Source organism: Ursus americanus, chromosome 2 (genome assembly GCF_024610735.1).
Source record: "Ursus americanus isolate L20-20 chromosome 2, mUrsAme1.1.p, whole genome shotgun sequence".
In the NCBI taxonomy this organism is placed as follows: domain Eukaryota; kingdom Metazoa; phylum Chordata; class Mammalia; order Carnivora; family Ursidae; genus Ursus; species Ursus americanus.
Window position 1 is genome coordinate 90,661,210 of NC_142128.1, and position 6,000 is coordinate 90,667,209.

Genomic DNA, 6,000 nt, shown 5'->3' on the forward strand with positions numbered 1-6,000 from the left:
ATATTTCCAAGGAAAAGTTATTTTGAATGCCAGGTAATTTACAGACGAGGTCAAAATGAGGGCCAAACAAGGCTCCAGGCCCTTTTGAAAGTTGCTACGCTCACCTCGCCTTTTAGGCCGGAACTCATGTCCCTGTGTAGCATCGAGCAGAGAAGAGCTGGCCTGCCAGTGGGGTGTCCGGGCTTCCAGGCACATTGAGGCTTGGTCCGTGCCTCGGGATTTGTGCAAACAGGCGTTGTCCCAAGAGGTGTGAGAGGTGAGGGAGAGGTCAGAATCTTGACTTGCTGCAGGACAGAAGCATATCAGAATCAACAGAAGTGGGGCTTTTAAAAACAGCACATATACCCTCAATTTTAACATGCCCATCCATCTCACATGGATCACCCCCATGCTGAGCTGAGAGGGGGATGTGTCCGAGGTGTGGGGCATGAAAAAGACCAAGGACACTGGCGGCCTGAAGGCTGAGCAAGGAGACGTGGGGAGTGAAGAAGAGAAGACAAGGAGCTGGAGGAGGAAGATTGGAGGAGGCTGGAGACTCGGAGGGGAAGCCAGATGGAGAGCCACTGAGGGGAGGCCCTTTCACAAAGGAGGCTGTGGCTGAGACGGTTGAGGCCTGGCTGGAGAGGGGAAAAGTGGAGGGAGGCTGTGTCCTGGTAGAAAAACCTTTGGATTGACTGACCCACTGTGGTTATGCAACCACCTCAAAATCCACTCTTTTGAGGATGACACGCATTACACATAATTTATTCTAGGAGTGGGTTACACAAGGGTCAGTCCTAAAGGCAGTGAAAGCATTTCACTGGAAAGCGGTGAGTTTAATGACGATGTGGCGCTGAGTCCTCAATGAGCAAAAAAAAAAATCAATGGGACAAAAATGAACTATTTTCCATTCATTGATTTTGTTGCCCTTCAGAGTCACATCAGAGGCACTCAGTTACTTTTTACACTTTTCAGGCTCCTCATGGGGAGTCCTGTCAACACCGACGGTGACTCAGGAACATGAAGGGCCGGACTTCTCCCCAGACAAGGTGCCCGGGCAAACGCGTGAATTGGCCACTGGCCACCTCTCTGCGTTTCTGAGGAGAAAGGGGCTCTCCCAAGGGAGCGCTGGCCCCTCGGCATCGCGGACCTCACTGCTCTGCTGTTCTGCTTCACCATCTCCTGCTGAGACCTGCTGAGCATGGTGCTGCTGCCCCTCCCAGGCCCTGGGTGGCCCCGGGGCATGGCGGGTGCCCGCTCCTGGCTTGACTTCCTCGTGCAAGGCTCGCAGTGGCCAGTCCACATTTTCTCATTCTTCTTAAGTCTATTGTCTTTCTGAGAGTCTCGGGCAAATCGAGACCTCCTTGTGCCCTCCTTCACCTCCCTTCCTCTTCACCTGTGCATTTCTTCGCCATGTCCCAGAGGCGAAACTGACGGCAAAACTCACCTCAAGTCTCTTCTTTCTTGTATCTGTGCCCCTTGCAATATGACTTCGTGCTTCCTCCAGTAGAAAGGTGGTACCGCCCCTGCTCCCCGTGAATGGGAGATGGCCTTGTGACTTGCTTAGCCCAAGGGCATGGGACAGAAGTGATGATGTGCCCCCTCCAGATTAGAGCTCAAGAACTCTCGAGGCTCCTGTTATGTCTCTCTCAGAACCCCTCCACTGCCTGAGCATAAGCCCAGGCTACCTGCCGGGAGATGGGGGACCATGGAGAGGGACAGCTGAGGTGCCCAGCAGAGCGACCTTAGACCAGCCAAGCTCCTAGCCAGCTCAGCAGCTGACCACAGACACACGAGCAAACCTAGCTGATGTCGACCACACTTGGTCCAGAAAACGGAACTGACCAGCCTGCATGTGCCCCTGTAACACACATCAAATATAACGCTTTAAGTCACCGAGTTTGGAAGTGATCTGTTACACAGCAATGGCTGACTGATGCAGAGAATCTTTTCCTTTCTGGGGCTGATCTGTTCTTAGTCACCTCCTTACCCATCTCTAGGGGATCCTGGCTTTCTCACTTCTCTGTTTTGAAAAAGCCTTTCCCTGATGGCCTCCTCTGTTCATGCCTCCAGCGGACACAGCTTCTACATTCCTTCATTTCTTCTCTCTGTTGCTGGATGAGGGGGCAGAGGCGGTTTCTTCTGTCGGATTCTCCCTCTGATCTCTGGCAGGCAGGCCTCTGTCCCCAGTATCCTCCTGAGGACCTTTCTCAAAATGGGCCCATTGACCAGGCCACTTGCTCTCCAGAGGATCTCTCAAGGTCACCATTAAAGTCAGGGTTTGAAGGCCTCTCTGTGGCCACTGACACTGTTTAATACACTCCCATGGCCTCTGGTGTATCACCTTCTCCTCTCTCTTGTCCCTTTTCCCTAGCTATGCCTTCTCCTCGCTAACCAGCTGGCATCATCCACTTCGTAACTGCAGACATCTCCAATTTTCTCTCACATGCTTCCATCTTGCAATTTAATTTACTTTAGGCAAATGACACACACACAATCTCAAGTCCTGGCCTTAAATCCAATCCTATCATTTTTAAAGGTCTAATTTGACACTTTCACTTGGCTGTCCAGCTCTCACTTCCTACTCAGCATTTCTGAAGATGCTCTTGCCTTCTCCTTTCTAACCACACCCCCTTCAGTATTTCCACCACCATCACCTACCAAGCTCGAAGTCTTTGATTTTTCCCTGCTTCTAGTCCCCATGTCTAACCTCTGTGGGGTCTCATAGTTTTATTTGTTCCCCCATCAGCACAGCCCCCTCTCTTATTCAGGCTGTCATGATTTCTTGTTTAACTATTACAGAAGCCACCCAATGCCCCTCCGTACATCTAGTCTCTTCCCTGGCACCTCACCCTGACACCCAGGCCAGATTATCTGCTTGGAACACCTCTTACCTCATGCCAGCCCTCTGTGCCAGAACCTTCCATGGCTCCTATTTTTCTTTCTCCACTCTGTTTTCCAGAACACTTTCTTGGAGAGCTACTTAGAGATAGGCTATTGGATCTCCCTACGTGGGGTGGTGATGCAGGAAGATGTAAGGTGTCCCAGCTCCTCCTTTATACGGGGTCAGGTACCGAAGCCTTCTTCCCATCACACCATCCCTGGAAGCTGAATCCCATGATGAGGGCCCCCATGGTGATCTCAACTATAGACCACTGCCCTTCCTATGATGTCCTTCTCTGATAATGAGGCCCCTACCCCCTGGGCCCTGCATATGCACCACTTTTTCTGGACTCTCGTCTAACTTCTGACTTTCCCCATAATCTGCCTGGATAGTTAGTGGACCTCCTCAGCCCTTAAGGTCTAGATCCAATTTCCTCCAGCTGCTAGTGCACGTTCTGCGGAATTGCAATGCCTACATCAAGATGACCCTGCTTCTGTGATGTGTAAATTCTCATTGTTGCCTCGGCCCTGAACGCCTGCCTCCGTGGAATGAGCTCATTTTATGGATCACCACATTGTCCCATGGCATCAGCTGCTTCTCTCTGCCCCACATTGACCCAGCTTGGAAATGTGTCTGTTTTCTTTGATTCATGATCTTTGAGCATAAAGCAGACTTTGATATCAATTTGGAAGGGGAATAGGAAGGTGGTTATTTACACTGCAGCAATCCACATCTTCAAATTAAAAGCTAGATATTTTTGTTCTGAAAGTCTTGTTGGCCATCTGCTCCTGAGGCTGCTTTGAAGGCTTGTTTGTCTCTATATAGCACCCATCCTCACTCCTCACTCCAGGTTGGACCCCTGGACCTCGAACTCTTCTTGCTCTGTTTATGCAGAGCCAGACAGAAGGTGGTAGAGAAGGAAACTACCCCCTGCTCCCTGGGTTATCCATGTCCATCAGATGCTCAGCAAAACTAGAGCTTCCATTTAACCAGCCACACCTTCCTTAGAAAGCTATGTGGTTTAAGTAAATATCTCCTGATGTCCTCTCCCTACCACTCAGCAGCTCTTTCCTAGGTTTCGGGGCATACTCCTTCCAGCCCCTTCCCTATTAACCCTATTCCTGATCATTCCAGCCTGGCTACCACTATGGCTCTTAGAGTCATCTGCTGCCTGGATTCTTTGTTGCTACCAATTGTGAGAATGTTCTGGAAATTCAAAACTTCTACGTACACCTGGGAATTTGATTTCCTGAGCCTCTTCCTGCTCTTGGGCCCTGCAGGTTTCCGAGGCAAGCTTGCTGGTAGAGGGCAATGATTTCCCATCCACAGGCGAAGTTCACTCCAATTAATTTACTGCAGGTTGATAGCAACTTGGTTCCCTGTCTCTGGTACCTAACAGGCTAGGTCCCTGGCAATGGGCTTGCAACATGAGTGCCCCCTCTTTGTCCCAGGCAGTGATTTTCCTTGCAAGACACAGTGGCATAGGCTCTTTAGGGTCTTGGGGATTTAGTGAACAGGCTTCTTTCAGAGTGCTTCTATGACATAAGCCTATGTGTTTGTCTTGCTTTCAATTTTGGATTCAAAACAGCCATCTTGGATGAGCTCGTCTGAAAAGTTGCTGCCACCTTTGGAAGGCAAGGGGTACTCTCCCCCTTCGCTGCGGGTCCTATCTCGTACAGAATGAAAGCCAGTGGGGGCTGAGGTGTTCCCCAGATCATTGGCCTTAAAATGAGCAATTCTGCTCATGTATAGAAGCTGGTGATGGTATTGTGAAGCAGGGTCTTACAAATTACACAGTGGAGCATGAGCTGTATGTCTAACCAATATGCTATAGGGAGGGACGGCCTCTGCCTATACCCGGAAGCCACTGATGGGGGCTCTGAGGCCCTCCCCCCTCTCCCTTGGCTCATGACGGATGGTGGGGAGGCCTAACAGGTAAAAGGTCACGTGTGCAGCTAGCCTGCTGACTTTCCATGCTTCCAACCCTACGAAGACAATGGAGGCCCTCCTTCTCACAGACATTCACATGTAGGCCTGTATTTTGTAACATGTTTGCCTTTTAGAGCCTTTGATGTTCACTCATGGATCTAAGAAAGGATTGTCAGTGGGTGAGGAGGGAGACAGGCACTGAGAGTTTTCTGTCTCTTCAAAGGTAGCCATTTATCCAATGAAGTGAAGAGAAGTGGTCTCCGAAATCAGGGACCGTGTGATCCCGCAGAGCCAATGATAAGAACACGGGGGACAGACACATTCTTCTCTTTGAGCCATGCATTCGTGAGACACAGCACCAGGTGCCTGGGCACACAAGGGAACGAGGCTCTGCCCTCAGGGGGTTCACGTGTGATGGAGACACAGGGATGCAAGGGGCTTATTACCGCACGAGGTGGCGAGCACGGTGAACGCACGCATTAAGCCTGGTTGGAGTCTCTGGGGAGAGTTCATAGGAACAGTGAATTTTTAGTTTAATACTTAAGGTTGAGATTAATTTTTCTCACAGAGAAGGTGGTTCTAGCAACAGAAACAGAATGTACAAAGTTGTGCAAGCATGTGGACTGGCAATAGCCTCTGATGAGAAACAGAGGCAGTAGCCTCTGATGGGGAAAAGGGAGACTAGAAAACACCATGGAAAGGACTGGCACTTAGCTGGGCAATGCGGAGGGACTGAAGCATTTAGGCTGAAAGGCATAGTCAGATGTGTAGGTTAGAAAAACAACGGAGGAGGGGTGGGAAGAGGGGATTGGTGGGTCAGGGGGAGAAAAGTTGGAGCCCATGATGGAGGCAGTTGTAATTGGCCCAGAGGTGAGGAAGGAAAGAAGGGAACACTATGTCCTTGAAATTGAGCCCATGGGGCCTGCTGACCACCAGGTGTTGTGGGAGAGACAGGGCAGTGACCCAGGCTCCAGTTTGGAGGGCTGGCTGGCCTGAGCAGAAGCTTGGAGGAGAGAGAGCATGGTGCCCTGTGGAAACACACTGGGGATGGAGAAGAGAGTTCCACTCAGCTGGTGCATGATGTAGGAGGGAACATGGCTGGATGGAGAATTGGGGGCAGATCTTGGAGGGTTGTACACGCTTGACTAAAAAATGTGACATTCATTCTGCAGGCTCTTAAGTGCCACTGAGGGGTTTTAGGTAGGACA